The sequence below is a fragment of the Peromyscus leucopus genome, chromosome 3, assembly GCF_004664715.2.
Source record: "Peromyscus leucopus breed LL Stock chromosome 3, UCI_PerLeu_2.1, whole genome shotgun sequence".
NCBI lineage: Eukaryota > Metazoa > Chordata > Mammalia > Rodentia > Cricetidae > Peromyscus > Peromyscus leucopus.
The window spans coordinates 156,778,202-156,801,567 of NC_051065.1; the positions used below are offsets into that span (position 1 = coordinate 156,778,202).

The 23,366-nt window shown below is 50.5% G+C and overlaps 1 protein-coding gene across 8 annotated transcripts in view; it reads left to right on the forward strand.

Moving 5' to 3' along the window:
• The first annotated feature begins 1,017 nt into the window (after positions 1–1,017).
• Atp2b2 (ATPase plasma membrane Ca2+ transporting 2) overlaps positions 1,018–23,366 on the forward strand; it is a 326,081-nt gene continuing 303,732 nt past the window's right edge. For 7 of the 8 annotated variants that reach the window (XM_037204261.1, XM_028863952.2, XM_028863954.2 and 4 more), the window contains exon 1: positions 1,018–1,109. The gene's annotated coding sequence lies outside the window, so the exon portion shown is untranslated. The remainder of the gene's footprint in view (positions 1,110–23,366) is intronic. The other variant, XM_028863957.2, reaches the window with a different exon arrangement.

Consider the following 23,366-nt stretch of genomic DNA (forward strand, 5'->3'; position numbering starts at 1 on the left):
CTCCCTCTCCTTTCCTTCCCAGCTTCAGCCCTGCACAGAAGTAACTGGTGCTTCTCCCCAGGGCTGCAGAGCTCAGGCCTGGGGAATTTGGGCCCACAGATGGTGTCAAGGTCTAGCGTGTCCCCTGGAAGCAGGTGTCCAGACATAACTGCAGGGTCTCCTTACAGTGATCCTCCCTTACCCAGGGAGGCCAGCCAGGGGGAAGTCAGTTACCCTTGTGGGTCCAGCGGGTAGGGGCCCATCTTCTCTTTGCCTGCCTCCTGTGAGGAGTGCATTTGGCTTTTTATAAAGCCAATAAATAAGTAAACAAGTGGGCATGATTAATTGATGGCATGGCGCAGACCCAGGCGCTGGGAGTCGGAGGCCTGGCTTCTGCAGGAATTCAGCTTTTCTGCGACTTGGGGCCTGTGCCAAGGAGGGGAAGCTTAACTGAGGAGGTTGTTTCCCGGGGTGCCTGGGGTTTTCAACTTGCTTCCCAGGCAAGGCCCCTTGTCCTGGACTCTTCCAGGCCCTAATGGGGCCACTACAGAGGCTCAGGGCCAACCATTGTCCTTTCTAGGAGTGTCAGAGAGCCCAGGACTAAAACCCCTAAGGCTGACACAGACAATCTCCTCCAAAGCTAGCCTCCTCACAGACCTGTTCCACCCTCTCAGCGACATCACCCACGGATTTCCTTAGGGGGCTCTCTGACCCGGGGGGGGGGCGGAAAGAGGGGAAAGGGGAGTGTTGAGGGGCTCTGTGTGGGGTGTCTGGGGAAGGGGCTGTGGGCAGCAGACAGAGATGGAACTGGTACCTCTGGAGGGAGAGCATCTTCATGGCCCACCCGCGTGAGTGGCCCGGTGCGCGGGGAGGGAGGGGGGCGGGGGGGAGCGCTGTCCGAGTCGAGTTCGGGGAGGGCCAGAGGGGAGCGGAGGAGGAGGGAGCGGGAGGAGGGAGCGGCGGGCGGAGCGCAGTGCAGCGGCGGCGGCGGGAGCTCGGGCGGGCGCGGGGCGCAGAGGCGGCGGCGGCGGCGGGGACGCAGGGCCGGGCCGGGCCGGGCGCGCAGCAGGGGCGGCGGCAGCGGCAGCGGCAGCGGCGGCGGCGGCATCGTCGCCCCGGAGCGGGCGCAGGTGAGGGTCGGCGGGACCGGGCCAGGGCCTCTCTTCCCCGCTGCCCGCACGGGCTCTGCCTCCTTTCCCGCGGCTTCTTCCCTGTCGCCTGGGGGACCCCGCGGCCTCGGCTGCAGCCGAAGCTCGGCCGGGGGTGGGAGGGGGGGCCGGGTGTCCGCGGTGTCAGCGGTGACCTTGAGCGGGCACCCGGCGGCGGGCGCGGCGCGGGGAGGGGGCGCGCAAACTTTCCGGAGCTGGGGGCGTCCAGAGCGCGGGGACCCCCATCAGCACACTCCAGATATTCCCGGACTCCTGCACCTGGTTTCCCTTCAGTATCGGGGGGCTGTGCGCCCGCAGCCCGGTGTCCTCGTCCGGGGATGCTTTCTGAGCTGTGGACCGGAGCTGGGGGTTTCTCCCCCAAAAGTGGCTTCCCGGTGTGCGGGAGGGCTCTGCCTTGTGTTCTGTGCATCTTGGGCCTCACCTTTTCTGGGCGTCCTCCATCTGCCCACAGCTCTTCCCCAAGCTCGCATGGGTCCCCCACCTGGTGACAGGAGAGCTCCAAAGCTCGGAAGCCCCAGGCGTTCGTTCGTCACTAGAGCTGCAGTTTGGGTTTTCAGCCCCACGGCACAAGCTGTAAATGAAAGTGGCCTTGTGCAGGTTTGCCTCTGGCCCTCACGGTGGACCACAGTGTTTCTGGACACCTGGGTTCACCCCGGGCCTGGTCACCCTAGAGGGCCTGGTCACTCCAGAGGAAAGGATATTTTGGCCATAGGGGGTGCCCTTGAGCTAGAAACACAGCCTCCTAAATCATTACCCTTGGAAAGGAGACATGAGGCCCAGAGAGGGTGAGCTAGCCTCAAGGTCACACAGCGAAGAGAAGATGGAGAACTAGGCTTTCTTTTCAGGATTTTATTTGGTTCCTATGAAAGAAGGTTCTGGATCTAGGATGCCCTGCTTCTTACTAGCCCTGGGACTCTGACAAATCTCTCTCTCTCTCTCTCTCTCTCTCTCTCTCTCTCTCTCTCTCTCTGTTTCTTTATATGTAAAATGGTAACAGCTACCTACCTCATTGGGTCTATTTGACAGCTAACTGAGCCAATATTCTTCGTTTTTTTTGCCACAATGCTTAGATCATGGTCTGTGACCAACCAACCCACCCGCCCAACCCACCCTTGGTATGGCTCTGTTCTGTGTCTTAACTAGGAATAAAAAAAACCTGTCAGCCCGGTTCCCTCCTTCCACTTCTGGCAGAGGTGGGATCCCCCTTGTGTCACTGTGGGCTGGTGGGGACAGCGCCTGCTGGACTTGTGTCTCTATGTATCCTCTTCAGTAAAAAATGAAAACCCAGCATCCTCGGGAGCCTCTGTACCCACTGGGCAGCTTAACAGTGCTGTGGTTTCCTGCAGCCTCCAAGGAGAAATCAATACTGAGTCCCACCTGGGACAGGCAGTGGGGCACAGCTCTGACAGGAGAAACAGACCCCTGCTCCCCTCTAGTGAGCCCGGGATCACCCCTCTACCTGTCCTACTCTTTCCTGACCTCGGTTAGAGGCTATGCCTCCCTCCCTAGTGGTACTGGCAGGAAGGGCTGGGAGGGCAGGAACTGGGGCTCACACTCTCAGGCATGTAAACAGCCTTGGTTCCTGCCTAAAACATAGCTGAAGTCACTCACAGCTTCCAGCAAGGCAATCCCTGCCAGATGCCAAGCACCTCTCAGACCTGGAGACACATTCATTCATTTGACTTTATTAACTACGTGATAAGTAAGCACTCCTTAGTGTGTGTGTGGGGGGGGGGCATATTGGTGAATGAAATAGACCTGGTCCCAGACTGGGTATATAGCTTCTCACCTACACTGAGACACTGGAGAGTAAGCCATAATAGCACCAGGGCCAGGCATAAACCAACAAGGCCCAGCCACACTGGGATATGGGCTAGCCAGCCTGTGGTGTGTCTGGAGAGAGCTGTTAATATTCTTCTCAGCATTTGCCTTTTGCTGGGCTCTGGGCTAAAGACTTTGGGTCATCATCTGATTTATCCATCATAAAGCCACAAGGTTGGTATTAGCATATATACGAAGCTAGTTAGAAGTGGAATTGAGACCCTTTTAATCTTTAACTGCTCTGTTCTGCTATCCGCCAGAGATGGAGGATATCAGAGCCTGGGGTGCTCGCATCCATCAGTTGGCTGCCAGCCAATGGCACAAAGGGTGTGGTGGATATAAAGTAAAAAAGCAAGCTGGCCTGGGCTGGCGGGGGGGGGGGGGGGGAGATGAGGTGTGGTATGTTGCTTCTGCCTAGAGAAATCAGAGGCAGCTTCTTGGAGGAGGGGACCTTTGAACAGGACCTTGATGTGTGAATTAGTAGCTTGACAGACTGTGGAAGCTGGTGGGGAGTTGCAGAGGAGGCGTTTCAGACCCAGATTGCTAAGCTGGAACTGTAGAGGGTATGCAGACTATTTAGAGACATCACTCCCAAAGTAGGCCCAGGACAAGTATCAGATCTGGAATAGCAGAGGCTATCAGAGGCTCCGTCTCAGCATGGTGTGCAATGGCTTGTAACACGTTCTGAATTTCAAAAGAACTTGCAAAGGCCCAATATTGCTGTGTTTGGGAAACAAAGAGAGGTGGGGGGTGGAGAAGATGCTGTATTGGGGGAGCGGAGAGAGAAGATCAGTTCAACGGGGTTTCCATCGAGCAAGGCTTTTCTTTCTCCAGATCCATACCATGGCCTGCCTGCAAGGTCGCGCAGAACCTCTGCAGATGAAAAGGGCCTGTATCAGTAGCAGCGCAGAGGCCTCCCCCAAGCACACTGACCGCCAAGAAGAGAAATACTAACCTAGCAGAGGCCCAGGGCTTTCAGCAGTATACTTCAAAAATAAGAAATCTGAGCACTATAAATTGTCTTGCCCGTTTGTTAAAATCCCATCCGAACCACTTTAACTCCCCAGCTTGGTGTTACCCTCAGTTGCCATATGACTCTGAGACTAATGAGACGCATTTAATAATAACTTATTTCATGGACTCTTCAAGAATCCTGGTTTGCCTCTCTGTCCCCCACTCTCCAGCTAAGTGAATATGGTCATCAAGTACCAAGCAGAGGGTTGGGGTTCACTGGGGACTTAGGGTTAGAAAATCAGAATAAAAGATGTTGGAGGCAAGGGAGAATCTGATATAGAGGAAGGCAGGGGCAGGTAGGGGTGGGGGGGTGGGACTGTGTGGTGGTGGTGGTGGTGGTGGTGGTGTGTGTGTGTGTGTGTGTGTGTGTGTGTATGACCTGATAAGCCATCTCAGCCAGTCCTACAATTCTTATCAACTGCAGAGGCCCACCGTTTTGTTTTGAATTGGATCCAAAAATTATGTAGCTGATCCTGGACAGGAGTATGGGATAAATGGGAGGTAGAAAGAGAGGGAAAGACAGATAAGAGAAAGAAAAACAAAGGAATGTTTTTAAAGCCGTGTTAGAACAGAGGGGGAAGCCCAGAGGTAGACCATGTCCTCGGCATATCTGAGGCTCCGGGCTCCCGCACCCCCCCACACACACACCCCACACACACAAATCAAATGTAAGGTTCAATGAAAGCCCCTGCCAGGTGCCCACAGCTGTGTGAGACGGTTCCTCCTGTTTATCTGTTATATCTTCCCAGTGACACCATGGAGCAGGTGACACTGTTCCTGGTTGAACTCTATCCAGGTGTGGTAAACCAACAGGTAAGGAGAAGGCTGTGAGTAGAGTTTCTAGCTCAAGGTCCTGAGAGGTGGGAACTCTGTGCCAGGCAGGACCACCCAAAGAAGGATCACTGGCCAGGAAGTAGAGCATGTCAGTGGGGGATGGGCTAGAGCTTTGCCGTGGCCTGCCTGCGAAGGCAAGATGGGCTTAGGATTGTCCAGTTAGGCCATTTCAGTAGGCATAAGGGCTGTTACTAAGTTCTCTGGCACCTGGCCCTGGGCTGACTAGGGCAAGAGAGTCCTGGCCCAGAGAGCAGAGTTCCATGAAGGAGGTGGCTGGGCATCCAGGCTCTAAACTGGCTCATTTGCTGTCTCTAGGAATTGACCACCCCTGGCAGGGACTGTCTCTCCAGGCTCAACAAGGCCCAAAGAGGTCAGGAGCATAAAATACAGAAATCAAAAACCAGCTACTAGAATCCGTAAAGACAGATATGGAAACGGAGCCTCGGAGACTTGAGTAACTGCTTGGATCCCTCCAAAGGCTGTGCAGGGTGGAAGGCTGGGCCCTCATAAATATCATCTTTCTTCCCCACTCTTACAACAGTTTGAGGAATGAGAGAAGACAGAAATAGAGCCCCCACCCCGCCCCCAACTCCATGCTCCAGATCTCCAGGTTAACATTCCTGGCTTCAACCAGCCTCAGATGAGAAATGTTCAGGAAAAAAAAAAAAAATACATCTGTACTGAAGTTGCACAGGCTTTTCTCCTTGTCATTATTCCCTAGACAATACAGAGTGACAACTATTTACATATTATTTGTATACCAGGAGGTATTACAGGTGGAGAAATGTGAGGGGAACAGGGGGCATGTGGGGTGGGGGTGGGGGTGTCTGTGCAGATACTACACAGTGTTACATAAGGGCCTTGGGCATCGGCAGATTTCCACATGGTGAACTGTCCTGGATACCAAAGGACAACTGTGCAATTTTTCTTCCTTATGGCTTAGAAAGTGGAGTTAGAGGGCAGGGCTGGGACAGGCAGAGAGGTGTCCAGGATGAGCTTTCTGAGACAGACTCCTGAGACTAGGAAGGATGTCAGCCTCCTTCTCAAGGACCAATAAGAGAAGACTCCGCCTCCATATGGCGGGTCTAGGAAAGGGATTGGAAAGGTCAGAGGGAGCTGCTGCAGAGTTCCTTTACAAATAAGGGTCCCTTGGGGAGTGACCAAAGGGCAGGTATGTTTGTGCTCACCTGTAACCCTTTCTTTAGCTCAAACACAGTGTCATGCCAGGCCAGGTATCTTGAGAAGTGTAAGGCTAGGGCGCCCATAGCTTTCCTCACAGTCTCAGAGAGCTGTTGACTCAAGAAACAGGAAGCAGAAGGAAGGCATGGTGGTGGGGAGGCACTAAGACATGAGCTTCCCTCCTTGCCCCAGCCCAGGCTGCCTGTCATCTAGGCAGGGTTCAAGAGACTGACCCACATCCTTATTCAAATATCCAAAGTGGAACTGCCCGTGCCTAGAGAGGCGGCTCAGTGGGTTAAAATGTTTGTAATACAAGTCCAAGGGCCTAAGTTCAGATCCCAGCACCCGCGTGAATGGCAGCATGGTGGTGCACATCTGTAACTCCAGTGCCGAGGAGCAGGCACAGGTAAACCCCACCACCCACCACCCACGCCGTTCACTGGCAGCCAAACTAGTTGAGACAGTGAGCTCAGGGTCAGTGAAGAGACCCTGTCTCAAGCCCTAAAGTGCAGAGCAATAGAAAAAAACACGAGATGTTAACTGCTGGCTCCCACATGTGCACACATAGGAAAACACGCACACACACACACACACACACACACACACACACACACACAAGAAAAGGAAAAAAAAAATGCACTTAAGAAATGACCATTCCTGCCGGGCAGTGGTGGCGCACGCCTTTAATCCCAGCACTTGGGAGGCAGAGCCAGGCGGATCTCTGTGAGTTCGAGCCCAGTCTGGGCTACCAAGTGAGTTCCAGGAAAAGGCACAAAGCTACACAGAGAAACCCTGTCTCGAAAAAACCAAAAAAAAAAAAAAAAAAAAAGAAAAAAGAAAAAAAAAAGAAAAAAGAAAAAGAAAAGAAAAGAAATGACCATTCCTTACAGCAGGCTCAGCTTGATAAAATGACTGTGGAGGTAGCTGGACATGGCCAAGGCAGAACAGGTCAGGTTAGGGTGTCTCTGCACTGACAGAAGCAGACATTCATGCACATCCATGTCTTTATGTTATGCTGCTGGGAAGTGAGTCAGCTCAGTGAGCAGTGTGCACAGAAGGTGTCCGTGGATAGTTCTTCTGCATGCAAAGTCACAAGAGACGTGGCATCTCTATGACTCTGTCTATATCTCCATAGCCAGTGTCTTCTGCTCTCTCTTGGGTCCCTCTGCATCATCTTGCAGGCATCTCAGTCTGAGCTCCCCCACCCCAGCCCCATGTTTTCCCTCCAGATGTTTGGCCTCTGGTTGCCTCGCTGTTTCTGAGTTTACCAAACCAGAGAGTTCTAGGCAGAGAGAGGCAGAGGCATGGGGGTTGGGTATCCCGGCTGGAAAGAGTACAGTAAACCCCAAATCTTGTCTCACGTGACTAGGGAACCATGCCCAAAGAAGGTGGATCCTGGCTGTGATTCTATATGTATTTTTTCCTCTTTTCAAAATAAAAGTAGTTCTCTCTCCCCCTGGCTATAGAGATGTTATGTAAGGATTATGTAAAATTCAAATGGTATCACAAAGTATAAAGAAGAAAGTAAAACCCAGATGAAATGTAGTGTAACAAAGCTCGCTCCTGCTAACATTCTGTCAAATGTCCTTCCAGAAGATTCTCCATGACTGTTAAGCGTGTAGATGAATACTGTATTTTTGGAGCCTTTCTCTCTCTCTCAGTCATAGAGCTTGAATGTCGATAGGTAGATAGATAGATAGATAGATAGATAGATAGATAGATAGATAGATATCGACATTCAATTCTTCTTCTATGGTCTATGGATAGAAGAAGATACGTCTCTGCCTTGTCTTTATGAGTGGCTCAGCCACGACTTGTTTACTCTCTCTTATAGTGGGCACCTAGGTTGTGCACAGGCTTCGCTATCACAAGTGACACTGTGATGGGAATCTCATGGACCCCTGGGCACAGGTCCAGGCATCCTGAGGACACATTCACAGAAGTGCAGTCAGCGAATCTTCCAGACATGTTTAGGGCACAAGAAGAGAAGAACACCACAGGGTGACTAGGTCGAGAAATTACCTCTGGCTTAGGGGCCATTCATGAAGGTCTGTAGGAAGGGGAGATGGAAGGAGATCATGGCTGGGTATAGACCCTGGAGAGTTGGAGGAGCCAAGAACTGGGTTTAGAGCCCCGGTGCTGTTTCAGATGAGACATCCCACGGGCAAAGGTGGGTGTGGTGACAGCTGCACTCTCTGGGCACACAAACCTTCTCATATGTGGCCTCCTTTGAGCCTTTCTACCACTCTGCAGAGAAGGCCTCCTCTATCCCTGTTCTACAGAGGAGTCCCTGAAACAAAGGACGGAAAGCATCGCCTTCTTTTGTCATACTCTCCCACCCCATCAAGTCAACTCCTCAGACACTGGGTCACATGCCTAAACCAGTCACCACCAAGAGAATGGATCGGCAAGGCCTAAATAGACCAGGCCCAACGTCTGACTCAGTGGCCACAGGGCCACACTCTGAACCATTAGGCCTCTGCCAACCAGAAGGGTCCAGGGGGCAGCTGCTGAGGGGGCAGTGCCCAGAAACTGCCTACTGTGCACTCACTTGGTCAGAAGTGGTGTGCAGAGAAGGACTCTTGTGGTCTTCAAAGACTAGCCCAAAGCCGGGGCCCATGAGTGAACTATGGGTGGTGATTGGTTGGTTAGTTAGTCGGTTGATTAATTGGTTAAATGAATCAGTACCTATTATTCCTTCGAACTCTGATATTCAGGAGTCTCTGGGCACCAGAGGTATTGATGCTCTGCCAACTGGAGAGAGTAGCTCAGGGCCTGAAGAGACCGTAGACACAGTGTTGACGACTGAGACGTCGCCATACAGGAGCGTCTGAAGGGCGTGGCACAGGACTTGACTCTAAAGCAGGCGGGGGAAGAAGCCACATCCATAGGTGCCAGAGACAATGGCGGTGGCCCACAGGTACAGCAGCAGAGCTCTGTGGTGGACAAGGGCAGCCTAGTCCTCACAGAGAGGCTGTAAGGGTGCCCGAGTCAGGACGGAGCTCTCATCTCTTGAGGGTTTGCAGTGTCCAGGGCACCATCCCAGTTCCACTGCTCCATCCGCTTTCCCATGTCTGTGCCATGGCATCTTCCACTCTTGGGTGGTAGATAAAGACGCTGATGCTGAGTGAGTGAGGTGACTTGCCCATCATCAAGAGCAGGAAGAGGCAAGTTCTAGTTTAGAATATGGCTCTGCTCTGGGAAGTTAGCTGTGGGGAGGGATGAGCATGGTGGGCCCACTCAAGGCCAGTGGGTGGTGGACTGTGAGTGGGCAAAGGGGAGCCTGGAAACTGTCAGGAGGGCCTAGAAAATACTTGATTTGGTAAAAAGCCTGATAGGAGAGGCGCGCCTACTGCAGGATTCAAGGTAGGCTTGAGGAGCTGAGGTCATTGGAACTGAACCTCACTTCAAATCCTTGCTGTGCCAACTAGCTGTGTGACCCTAGACTGGACGTGGCCCTTCTCTGTGCCTGCTCTCGTCATCTGTAGGAGGATCATGCCTAAACATGTGCTCAAGGCCCAGCATGTTCTACAGATTTAAGAAATGGAGTAATTGTTATCCTCCTCCAAGACTGCTGTTTTAGAACTTGGTAATGGGAACTCCTTGTGCCAGGGTCCTGGTCTCCCTTTCAGTCTTGGTTATCACCACCTTCACCACCTTGGTTCCATTCCTCCTGGGTTGACTTTCTAGCCTTACCTATGATAGGAGAGTTGGTCTGGAGGTTTGCTTGGCAGTACCCTCTGCTCTGGAGTCCATGCTGTATCGGCTGGGAAGGAAAGGCTACCATGAGTGAGGAGCTCAGAACGGAATGTGCAGGAAGGTACCTGGGACACCTTTGAAGGAACTAAATGTAAGGGCAGGGATGAGGGTGGACTGGAGAGCAGCCAGAGGACAGAGCAAGCTGAGCTCTGGCTAGGACCAGGCAGTGATGACCAGGCCTGGGAAAACCAGAGGGTCCAGAGATGATCAACAGAAATCAGAGAGGCTGGAAAGACTTGAGAACAGAGGCACCTGCTGAGAGAGAGGGAGGAGAGAGAGAGAGAGAGAGAGAGAGAGAGAGAGAGAGAGAGAGAGAGAGAGAATATGAAAGAATGAAAATCATGGCCCCTCATAGATGTTTGATGCCTGGTGTGGATAGGACTTTGAAGACCGTGTTCAAAGCCTGAAAGTGAATTTCCCCAAAGTTTTTCAGGAATGGTGGAGGCTATACTGGAGCACATGCCTATGAAATCCCCTTTTGTTCTATTTCTGGGGCCAAGGTTTTATAACCAGAGTCAGAAATCGCGTGGAAGTATGTGGGCGGCTGACCCTGGACAGCTTCCACAGTAGAGAGGAGGGAAGGGTATTTTTATCCGCAAGCACGGAGCCACGGAGGATGAGGCCAGGAGGAGGCTGATTCCCGCCCTGAGTGTCTCACCCACCGTCGAGTTAAGATGCAAACTGTCTTTGACAGAAGTTGCAGGAGCTCTTTGCTCAGAGTGGGTAGCAGGATCAGGGGTGGAAACAGGGAACATGTCTTCAAGTCTAGTATGCCGGAACCCGATCTGCAGATCAGTTCTGAGAGCCTCCCTGGGTGTTCCCTTCTGGCTCTGCACGAGCGACCAGTCATTAACATGCACCAGACCAGTGTGTGTGCCTGCCCATTATTACCTATGAATTTGTAGTCTACAGGTCAACACACCACCGAGGGCCTTCCTGGTCTTAGATGTCTCTCTCACTGGTTTTCCGTCTGCTGAGGCTGTGAGGACCATTCTGCACAGCCTGGTGATTTCCAGTGTGGTGAGAGTGTGCCGGCTCCAGGCCAGGTTAGGGTGACCTTAGCTGGGACTGCTCATCTCTGCTCCATGCAAGGTCTCATCCCTCAGGAACTAGCCTGAGCTCATTTGTGCAGTGGCAGCAGAGTTAGGAGTGAACACTCCAGGACAGTTGAGTCCCAGGCTCAGAATTAGTGCCACATCAAATCTTAGTGCACCCTCAGCAAGCCACACCATCTGAACATTCAAGGAATGGGCAAGAGAAGTTGCCCCAAAGCCCCACTGGACAGGGTGTGAATACTGAAGGCCATGGATGCTTTCAGTCCCACAACTGTCAACATTGTCCCTGGCTTCAGGGGATGTTGGTATGGAAGCCACGCCCTTCAAGTCTTGGTTGTGCCCACAGGTCTCTGGCTGTGCAGAGTTCTTCAGAAGAATCTAAAGGGAAGACAGCTTTCCTCATTGGGGTGTTTGGGTTTGGGTTTTGGTGTGTGTGTGTGTGTGTGTGTGTGTGTGTGTGTGTGTGTGTGTGTGTAAGAGAGAGAGAGAGAGAGAGAGAGAGAGAGAGAGTTAGGCACTGACTGTATACTGTGCTGAGCAGTTTCCACACTAAGGATCATTATGCAGGGACAAATAGGCAGTATCTACTTGGATTAACACCAGATGTGAATTAAACAGTGGCGTGCCTATTTAATAGAATACTAGCCAGTAATGAAAGGAACAGACTGTTGATATGCACTTCAACCTAGGTGAATCTCAAAGAGTAAAAAGAGCCCAAACTGTTCCCTACTGCTAGATTTCGTTTGTGTTAGTGCTAGCCAGATGTCATAAGAATAGATGTGGTGATTGCCAAGGCTGGGAACTGGGCAGAGGGACATTTGGCTCTAAGGACTGGCAGAAGAGAATCTCAGAAGGGTAGTGTGGCACCTTGATGGTGGTTAGCAAGGAGGTGACATGATAACACTGCACTGAGCTACAGGTACGTGTGCTCTGAGAGACTCAGGGAGCAGGAGCCTGGGCAGCAGTGACATTACCTGTGGCCACATCAGTTTCCCGTTTTGATGCTTCACCCTCAGCGAGATGATAACTTTGGGAGATGCCAGGGGCAGAATGCACGGTCTTCTCTGTTCATTTCCTTGCAGCCCCTATGAATCTATAATTATCGCCAAATAAAAGGTTAAAAATAAATGCACATGTGCCCTGGCCCAGCAGGTGCACCGGGTTGTGTCTGCGGCAGAGAACTGGGCCATCTCGTGCAGGTGGCCATTGGGTAGTGCTGAGTTCACAGCCTGAACATGTTCATTCACCTAATGAGCACTTGCTGAGTACCTACTGTGTGCTGGTTGCTGTGCCAGGCTCTGGAGGTGCAGCCGTGGGCAGCGCACAGCACAGCCCTGGCCTTGTCGAGTTTGTGTCCTAATGACTGCCCCACGAGAAGGAGCTGGTTCTACCCAGCAGCCCCCAGAGAAATCTCACGGGCAGAAAAAGGTGGGGAGCAGTCTGTATCTCACCATTAATAGGGCTTCACCTGGAGGTTGCATTCCCATGGGGAAAGCAATAGAAGCCGAACCTGGCATCTGGGACATCATTTGCTTAAAAATGAACAAAAGGTCAAGGTGAATTAAAGGGAAAGCTAAGCTTTGGCATGTACCTGGCCAGCATTAAGTTGGCTTTCTTCATTAGGATGGAAGTTTCCCAGGGTGAAGAGCTCTGTCCATTCTGTCCCTGTGGTACCCTCACATTGGAGCAAGCCAGGCACGTGGGACACAGTCAGATACCCACTAGGGGAGGGGGCACCAACCCAGTTTACACATTGACATGGGGTCCTTTGCAGGGACATCATGGTTTGCTACTGTAAAGGGCTGTGAAATGTCACTTGGATGCTCATGTCCTTGAGGATACCAGCTACTTTGACTCCAGGAGCATCTTTTCCATCCCAGATCTGAAAATTTTGTGCTTGAGGCTAGAGAGGTGGATTATCGTTAAGAATGCCTTACTAAGTTATTAAAGCAGACTGGAGTTCAGTTCCATGCCCAGCCCCTCCTGCAAGTCTACAGCCACACACTGATAGATATATGGAAGCCTGAGTCTGTTTGGGGTCACAGGGTCACACGAAAAGACCAGTTAGAGGTAGCCACTCAGCCACCCATAGAGAAATCCCCAGGCGCACAAGGAAGCCTGTGGAGGCTGGTAGGTGACTTCACATCTCTCCGCCTCTGCTGGGCCCCTCCTTCCCCACCATATGCCTTGTCCTCGGGTGAGCGTGGCTTCTGCCCCTTTCTGTGGGGTCAAACAGTCTCACCACCGTCACAGCCCAGGACGGATCCTCAGAACCACTGCAGAGTTAACGTGAGCAGAAGGGGTTTGGGTTTGGTTGGTTTTTTGGTTTTTAGGATGGAAAGTGTTGCCTTCCCAGTTCTAAGAGCACTTGTGCAGCACTTGGCATTTGAGCTACAAGGAGCAAATGTGACCATCACCATTAAACCACCGTGAGTTGATTTTCTTGGCAGGAGCGGGGTTGGGGGTGGTAATAATACTTAAGCAGGATGTTAAGGATCCTCCCAGCTTACTGACTCTCCTTTGAAAGATCCACACCTATGCTTTCCCCACTTTGTTCTATTCCTCATGTTTGGGGGTGGGAAAGGCAAAAGAAAAGAAAAAAATTAGACTTGATAATAATATATTTTCATGTTTATTTGATTATTTATTTTGTGTGTGGTGCACCTGTAGAGGTCAGAGGGTAACTTGTGGGAGTCAGTTCTCTTTCTGCCATGGGGGTTCTAGGAAGAGACTCAAGTCCTCAGATCGCTACCCACTGAGCCTCCTTGCTGGCCCTGTTCTATAAAGCCAGGGGCTGGATAGATGCCTCAGAAGAGTACCTGGAGCCAATTCCCAGCACCTGCGTGGTGGGTTGTAGCCATCTGTAACTGCAGTTCCAAGGAATCCAGTGCCCTCTTCTGGTGTCTCTCTCCACTAGTCATGCATGTGGTACACAGACATACATGCAGCAAAACACCCATACCTCTTAAAGTAAATAAATGTTTTAAAAGATTCAACATAGCTCATTCGCTCACTCATTCCTTCATGCATTCCTTCATTAATCATGCCTGTGACTTATCCTGAGCACTTGGTGAGCCTGCAGGTGGGTAAGAAGAGCAATTTTCCCAGTGTCGCTGGGGCAGGGGGCAGGAACTTGTATCCCAGGATTCACACAAGCCAGACAAGACAATGGCACTGGAAGATGTTCTGGGGTTTATAAAGAGAATTATTACAGACCTGGGGATCCTCCAGGGAGAGCATGGCCAGTAGCTGTGATCATGACCTTGACATGCCCCATCATCTGTTTCTCACTGAGTCCTTATGAACACTTTTTAGCCTGCTACAGAAAAAAAAAAAAAAAAAAAAAAAAAAAAAAGGCTACAGGGCCAGATGACTTCCCTGCAGCAGGCGATCTCCTGTGCCCACAGATCAGAAATTAATGAATGATGCTTGGGAAAGAGGCAGGGAATAAGGCAACACCCAACACGGGCCTCTGCAAGCCAACTCTGCCCACCCTTGAGAGAGCGGAAAGCAGAATCTTGTCGGCTCGGGTTTTGTTTGCTTGCCAACTTGAGGCTTTGTGTCTTATAAAAATATGCATATTTTTAATTAATAAAAACCATAGAGATCAATGCCCCCCATCTCTCAAAATAGGATGCATCCAAGCCTTACTCTCGGAGCCAGCTAGTAACATACGGTAAGGTTGTATGAACAGGGTTCCAATCTTGGTCTATCTGCTAGCTAACTATTAACTTAGTCTCTACTCTTCAGCTTTCTCAGCTGTAAAGCAGAGATTGGATGGTAGCAGTTTTAGGTTGAGCAGGGATCTGTACAGAGAATGCCCTACTCCTTCAGTTGATGGTAGATTCCTTATTTATAGAGCAAGCAACATGCACACACGCATAGACACACACACACACACACACACACACACACACACACACACACACACACACATGTTCACATGCATCCACACATGCAACACTCCAAAAGACCCTTATTTTTGAGCAGAGTATCCAGGCACGGAGGTTCAGGAGTGAGTTACTATATGACCGGGCGTGGGGGATGCTCCCTACTCTGGCTCACTGGTTTGAGGTGCAAGAGGTTGGAATCACCATCCTCTGACTCAGTCAGTGTCCATGTTTGGAGCCAAGGAATAAAAACAAAACATTCTCTGGTTATCAGTTTCTCCTGGAAGCTCCCCACTACAGGCACGTAGTGACCCTGGGGACTTCTGCAGGTCCTGGATACTGAGCCCAAGTGGTGTGAACTTGGCCCATGTTCAGTGTGGTGTGTGCCTTGAAAGCAGCCATTTTGTCTTCATGGGCAACCTAAGTTTCGCCCTTCCTGGGGTGCTGCAGAAACGGTGGAGCTTGTATTGGGACAGAAGTGTCTCTCCTGGGGCGATAGCAAAGCAAGCTGGGAGGAGACCCTGAGGGTGGAGCTGGTGGCACTGAGGACCACTGCTGCAACAGCTGCAGGGCTCAGGCCCTCTCCTAGACACACAGGCATCCTGTTTGCTCCCCGGCCCCAGCTATTGGACCACACAGTCTAGAAACCAGCAAAAGGAGGAGCCTAACATGGTAGTCCTGGGGACCCACTACATGGGACTTGTGACCTGGAATCCTTCTTCTATGGCATGACCATCTGTATGGTCATTGTGACTGTCACTCTGGAAATTAGGGAGGAAGAATTTCCTCCACGCCATATTGCAAATGAGACTCCTGGGGTTCCAGAACACCAAACAACTTCTGGAAGCCACACGACAAGCCAATGGCTAGATCAGGATTTCCCCCACAGCTTGTGTTAACATTTGTGTTCTAAAAAGATGTATTCCAGCTGGGTATGGTGGTGTGTGCCCGCAGAGGCAGGATTGCTACAGTTCCCGGGTCCTAGGGATATAGTCTAGGACCTGGGCTATATACCTAGATTCTATCTGAAAGAGGGGGAAGAGAGGAGGAAGGGAGGGAGAGAGGGAGAAGGAGGGAGGGAGAGAGGGAGGAAGGGATAAAGGGCAGGGCCTTGGGAGATGGCTCAGTGGATAAAGTGCTGATTAATGTCAGGGCTTGAGTTCACATCCCCAGCACCCACATAAAAGCCAAATGGGTGTGGCAGCTACCTGTGATCCCAGTGGTGATCAGGGGAAGTTGGGGATTTCTGAGGCAGGCTGGCCAGCTAGAGTAGCTGAATTGGCAAGTTCTGGGCTTAGTGAGAGACCCTGCCTCAGTAATAAAGTGGAGACCTAGGAAGGAAAACACCGGACATCAGTCTTGGGCTCCCACATGGCAACTGATGTGTGGGCTTTTCTTTCTTTCCTTCCTTCTTCCTTCCTTCCTTCCTTTCTTTCTTTTTTTCTCTTTCTTTCTTCCTTCCTTCCGTTCTTTCTTTCTTTTTCTTTTTCTTTCTTCCTTCCTTCCTTCCGTTCTTTCTTTCTTTTTTAAAATATAGAAATGGTTGCATAGACTTTATTGATTAATCATCCCTAATCTAAAAACTCAAAATCCAAAATGCTCTGAAATCCAAACCTTTTAAACATCATGTTGGTGCCCAAGAACATTTTGGAGTTTGGGGTTTTGAGTTTTGTTTTGTTGTGGGATTTTTGCTTGTTTGTTTGTTTGTTTGGTTGGTTGGTTGGGTTTGTTGTTTGTTCTCATTTTTGTTTTTGTTTTTTTTTTAATTATATAACCAGGCAACATGTCCTGCCCATAGGTGAGTACTGTTCATCTAGGGGCCAAATTTTACTTCCTTCCTTGTCCTACTGTTCAGCACTTGGTCTGTCATTCAGGCAGGCCCTGCATCCGCTGAAGCTGCTGTCTGTCTCCAGGGACAGGTGGGCACCAACTTCACACCCTTTAATCATCAGAGATCACAGAGCCACCACTGTAGCTCTTCTGTGAGTGAGTGACTAGGGCAAAGACAAGCAGCCCCAGTTGGCTCTTCTGTGAAATGGTTAGTAGTTGTTTTGCAGGGCACAGTGGAGATGTGGAGAGTCATGCCTGCATCTCTTTTTCTCCATCTGCCTCTCACTCAGTCACTCAGGCCCTTCCAGTAGGTGTGCATGCCGAGGAAGAAGCAGCTGGAAGGATACTGTGGGTTGAATACTGTGTTCTTGATCTTAGAGACCTCCTTTCATCAAGAGACTAGGACTTGCACCCCTTTGGTGCCTCTTTATGATTGACAGGAACATAGTATTCTTTTGATGTGAATGTTGTTGTTGGGGTATGACTGCCCAACCCCCAGTCTTTCAGGCCTGCTCTGCCATTTAGCAACAAAATTTTCTGGGCGTGGGAAGTGGCAGCATTAGTAGCATACCTTTCCTTTCCATTTTGATCTCTGCAAGACCCTCTTGACAGGCTTTGCTTCATCTGGAATGTTCTTCCTCCTCTGGCTTGTTCCCTCATTGAACACCTGCTGTGGGTTCTGCCCACAAAGCCCATGGCTGGGAAAGTGTGTGCAGAGGCAAGCAGGGTAGCAGACCAATATCCACAAGGCTCTCCATGTGTCAAAGCATAACATCTTAGCGGTTGCTCAGCAACCAAGCCAAACCAGTGGGACGCTGGCCCATGGCTGGAGAACTGGTCCAAGGCTAGAAGCAGAGGAAGAGTTCCTCCAGGACTGCTGGGGACTGCTCCATGAAGCTGAGATCAAGAGCCCCTTTTCTCCTGTGTCTCCGCCTTCCTGCTCTGCCTGTATTAAAGCTAGAAGCTCCTTTTCTCTTCTTTTAAAAATGCCCCATTTGACAGCATTAGTTTGACTCACCCCGTATTTTCTTCTGGTTTTTGTTTGTTTGTTTGTTTGTTTTTGTTTTTTTTGTTTTTTTTTTTTTCAATTTAACTGAGCCTGTGCATCTCTAAGTGTTGGGAAAATATTTTGGGAGAATGGTGATTTTATTTAATTTGACCAATGGTTCCACAAGGTAAACATTGTCGTTACCACCACACAGCTGAGACAATTGAAGTGCTGAGAGGGTGTCCCCCACCCTCCAAAACTCCACAGAGGCAAAGGTGGGTCTCAAACCTCTTTTCTAACTCAGGTCTAAGTCTTCATCTGCCCTCAGCCTCAGGCTGCTGATAGAGGCTCTGGGTGGACCATACACAATACACCGAGCTGTGTCCCGTCAGCCCAAGGGTTTGTTTCACAGGAAGACACAAGAGCTTGCAGTTGTGTTGAACAAAGCCTTACATGGGGCATGCTGGATCCTCATGGGTCACAACCTGCTCTCCCAGACCCACGGCCAATAGTGTAGTCACCACCCTGTTGGTTCCCACATCAGTGTGGTGAGGAGAAAGGCCACAGTTGCTCTCTTGGCCCTTTCCAACTGCAGGCCACACTGATGCTTTGGGGCAGCGCTCCATTAGGTCTTCACTGTCTGTCCAGCCAGTCTGGGGACGTTAACAGTCTCAGTAAGTTGGCAGTTGGCGGCTTTGTGAAGTGACTACTGGGATCCGGTGGCCAGAAGTGGCTTGTGAGGGACAGGACACCCTTCGTGGAGGGTTGTTTGTGTTGACTAATCTGAGAGCGAGTTCTCTGTCTCTGGCATCTGGGTCTTTTGGCACGAACCCACAGAGGCAGACCTATAACTAACATGGATGAAATTATTTCTTTCATGTTTATTTATTTTTTAGATAGAGTTTCAGACCCCTTATGTAGCCAAGGAATGATCTTGAACTCCAATCATCCTGCCTCTGCCTCCCAAGTGTTGGGGTTCTAGGCAGGTGCCACCATGCCCAGTTGACGGGGTCCTGGAGAAATCAACCCCAGAGCTTCATGTGTGCTGGGCAAGCACCCCACCAACAGAGACACACCCCAGCTCCATTTGCCCTGCTGTTTGAATAGTGGGACTCCGAGATGAAGGGTGATGAGGAAGATGTGCCCTTGATGATGTGTGTAGCTTGAGAGAAGCTGCAGGCACCTTAGAGACCAGACCTCTCCCAGGAATGGCAGTATCTACCCACTTGGGGGCTCTGTTCATGTTTGAGGGGCAAGTCCATATACACTGTCTTCATGTATCATCTTCTGGGTATTCTATGAACCCACTGGGTCAGTAGGCATGGACTGGCCTCCTTCACAATCAGAAAAAAACTAAGGCTAGAGAAACTGAAAAAGGTGATAAACTGAGGCAAAACCCCAATTCCCTTAGCCACAAAATGGAAATGGCATTTAATACCTCCCTCTCAGGGGTCATGGTGAGAATTTAATGAATATATACATATATATACATGAATAAAATGACTCCATATAATATTAATTATTCAATGAACTATTTTAATTTTGTAATGAATATATTAAATATATCAATTAATGTTTAATATATAATGTAATGAATATGTAAGATATTCATTACGATTTAATGTAATATATATAATCAAAACAAGTACTTGGTTTGTGGGATGCATTCACTAATGTTGGCTACTGCCTGTGATTATTCCTGATGTCACCCAAATGATAACTGGAGGCCTCTGTAAGCCCCAGTGGCCCTTTTTACTCCTGGTTTATTACCAAATTCCTCCATCCGCTCTCAGCTCCTATGAAGAGTCACTCACTTAACCTTCACAACAACACTTAGGCAAAGGTGTTCCCCTCTTGATGGGGGAAATCTGGGGTGCAGAAAGACAAGGCGGCTCCTCACAGCAGCAAGAGGAGGGACCTGTGTCTTTTCATCTCCAGATGAAGGGACTGGGGTCCTCGGCACCAGTTCAGCTTCTCCATATGCATCTTTCGGTCATGGGACACATGTGTCAGGCCCAGACTGCTTTCTTGGTACTCCGTGCATTCAGAAGCCAGCATCCCAGCTCCCTACCCCTGCCTCTCTAACATTCCAAGCTCCTCTGGCCTCAGTATCCTCATTTGTAAAATGGGTGTGTTAGTTGATATACTAAGACAGTTTCTTGTTGCTCTCTCTCTCTCCTCCCCTATCTATCTATCTATCTATCTATCTATCTATCTATCTATCTATCACTCACATACACACAAATAAAAACAAACAAAAAACCTGATAGAATCAACTCTCCTAGTTAGCTTCAGTTATCAACACACTCCACAGGTATTTGGAAGTCTCAACTGGGGCATGGTCTCAGATTGGCCTGTGGGCACGTCTGTGAGACATTTTCTTGATTACTAATTGATGAGGGAGGACCAAGCCCATTGTGGGCGATGCTATCCCTAGGCAGGTGTGCCTGGGCTGCTCAAGAAAGGTAGATGGAGAAGCAAGCCAGTAATGAGCTTCCTCCATGGTTCCTGCCTCTGTTCCTACTTGAGTTCCTACCCTGACTTCCCTCAATGATGGACTGTAACTTGTACGCTGAAATAAATTCATCCAAACCCTTTGGTCATGGGGCTTATCACAGGCACATAGAGTAAAAATAAAACACCAACCTAAAGGAAAAATGATTCATTTTGACTCACGGTTTTGGAGACGTCCGTCACAGCAGGCTGGCTCCATGGCACTGGGTCTGTGGTGAGTCTGAGTGTCATGGAAGAGAGAGGGAAGATGTGAGTAATGAGGCTTCTCACCTCATGGAAGCCAGGAAGCAGAGGGTCAGACAGAGGAAGAGGCCAGGGACAAGACACACCTTTCGGGGGCCTGCCCTCCACCAACTCACTGCTCCAATCAGGCCCTGAATCACCCAAAGGTTCATTCGACCCTGAGTCCATCAGTAGATGCGGGCAGAGCCTCAGGAGATGGTCACCTCCCAAAGCCCCACCTGACAGCATTGCCCTGGGGATCTAGCCTCTACACATAAGGATTCTGGGAGTGCTCCTCATAGATAAACCAAGCCGTAATGGGAGGCTCTGTAGCACACCCTCAGCCCAGTATCTCAGAGCTAGTTGTTTGACTGACGTGGACCCCACTTCATGTTTTCTTAGCTGCATTCATCAAGAGGGGTAGAAATACTGGCTATCTCAGTTTACCTGTCTGTGAAATAGAGTTGTGGGGGGATTCACTGGAAGCAGACACCCCTAGCACAGTGCCCTGAGCAGAGTGATAGGAACCACTCACTTTACGAAACTGAAATGGTGTCATCCTGTAGGGACACTTTCCTCTATCCTCAAAGAGTTGCCGAGGCACTGTCCCTCCCCCATAAGTTGCCAAGGCCTGCTGTCCCTCTGAGGAGTCTCTACAGAGCTTTCCCTTGGGCACAGGAGAAGCAGGACTCTGCCTTTGATCCAAGAGTCCTTAGCCATCCCAAAGTCCACTCCTCTCTGCCTCTGTTGCGGGCAACCTTGGCCCCAACTATGAGATCAGAATGGAGGGGAGGAAGACAAGGCTGTGGAGAGAAGTGATAGCTCACTAAAAGTCATCCTGCTCCAGGGGAATTCCTGTGACTGAAGGCAGCTCCTCCAGGCGGCATCTTAAAGGCGACTGGATTTTAGAAATGGGGAGCTTCTCCTTGGGGCTTAAAGAAGGGATCAGCGAGGGACTTGAAAATTCTGCTCATCAGAGGTCAGCCTTACAGGTCACCACCTCACTTCCCACTGTGCTTGCACACACATGGGGTCATATGATATTGGGGGAGGGGATGTGCATGCAAGTCCAAAGCTAGACCATAGGACATTCTGGGGATATATTAGGACAATGCACCCCTCTGGGCAGAAGTGACCCCAATGCACTCTGGGAAGTGGAGAGTGAGCTGGCCTTGCAGGGCTGTGTGCATGTACCCCTCCCCTTCCCCCATACACATGGGGGGCAGGGAGAGGAGAGGAGGGAGGGAGAGAGAGAGAGAGAGAGAGAGAGAGAGAGAGAGAGAGAGAGAACACATCCTTCCCTCAGGCTGCAAGCGGAGCTCTGAGCTCTGTCTCCTCACAGTGAGGTAAAGCCGCAGCCTGAGTCCCCACAGGGTGCCAGGAGCATTTACTTTCCAAGAGTCCTTTCTGTAAAACCCACAGCTTCGCTCTGCTTGTTCAGCGCCGTCTTGAAGATAATCTGTTTTGTTCCGGGCCTCTTCACGACCCATCTGCTCCCTGGGAGCTCACTTGTTGCGTTGACTCTGGAGAATGATTTTCCTCCAGTCAGATCCCTGCTTGTGCTAGACAACAAACCTGATCTCCTCCAAGCATCCCGACAGGGAGGTCTTAGCATGTCCACTGGGCAAGAGGGTCCCACAGAGCTTAGGGGAGAGGCCTGGCTATGGACTCTGTCACCTGTCACCTGCTGCAGGGTGACTCTGCAGCTCAGGTCAGCTCCTAATGGATTCCCTGGCAAGCATGGGCTGTCTCACAGTTCCAGTGGCAGGGGAGGTAGAGTGGAGAAGCTTCATCCATGGCCATGGGAGTGTGAAGTGGCCACTTGTTCACTGGCACGCAGAGGGAGCAGAGCAGAACCACTGGAGAGTATTAACCTCCGCGTCTGCCTCTTCTCAACACTCCACAGCCAGCAGAGTCACACCACACACTGGAGACCAAGAGTTCAAAACATGAGCCTTTGGGTGGTGGTCCGCATGGAAACCATAAAACTGGCTCTCACCAGCTACCTTTCATCATGAGTGCACACAACCAAGGTCCAAATGCTCTCTGATTGGTACTCTGCTCCCAACATTCCTTTCAAGCATGTTCCTGAAAGCTGGGACCTCCCTGTTTAGAAATGGTCTTCAGAGCCCAGGTCTACCTCCTTGTCCCAAAGACTCCACCAAATGATAGTCCTGCCTGATACCCTCCACAAGGCAGTCAGGGCTTATAAGGGCCATTCCCACATGGGGCTTGAATGGGTCAGTTATCCAGTCACTGGTAAGTCCTGTAAGGGTCATATTTAATGTAGCACTTTCTGTCCCTGGGACTGGGTCACACACAAAGGAGCTTAAGCAAACATGTCTGTGTTGGCTCACACTAAGCAAAGCCGTGGGGTGCGGGGGGAGGCATCACCCTGTTCTCTGTATTGACTTTGTCCTTAGATAGCCTTTCCTCTTGCTTCTTACAACTGGCTCAACTAGCCTGCTAGTCTTCAGTCTTCTCCTCCCTCGTCTGTGAAGTTCGTGGAGGGACTGGGGTTGGTCCAGACCGGTCCATGTGATCTCCTCTTATACCAGTGCTCTCCTCTTTCTCACTGGGGATGGACTGTCATGGCCTCCCAGGTGGGCATCACTTCCCATCTCCAGAGCTAAACACAGGGAGGTGTGATTGACAGCTTTCCCCAAGATAGGAGCTGCTAGTTATCTCCAGGGATGGTGCTCACTGTCAGGGTGGATGAGGCTTCTAGACAGAGCAGGGAATCTTCAGAACAGTTTGGTAACTGGAGATGGCAGTTCAGTGGGGCTGGAGAGATGGCTCAGTGGTGAAAGGCCTGTGGTGCTCTTTCCAAGGACCTGGGTTCGATTCCCAGCACCTATGTTGGGACAGCTCACAATTGTCTGTAACTCCAGATCTGGGAGGGGACGGACGGACGGACGGACACACACACACACACACACACACACACACACACACACACACACTTAAAAAATTTTTAAAGGATTGTAAGTCAAGCAATAAAGACTTGGGTCAAATGAGATGAACAGAACACAAAGACGTATCTTCTCGAGGGCTCTGTCACCGATCCTGCCAATGGGCTTTGCAGTTATATTTTCAGAGGCACAACCAGAGG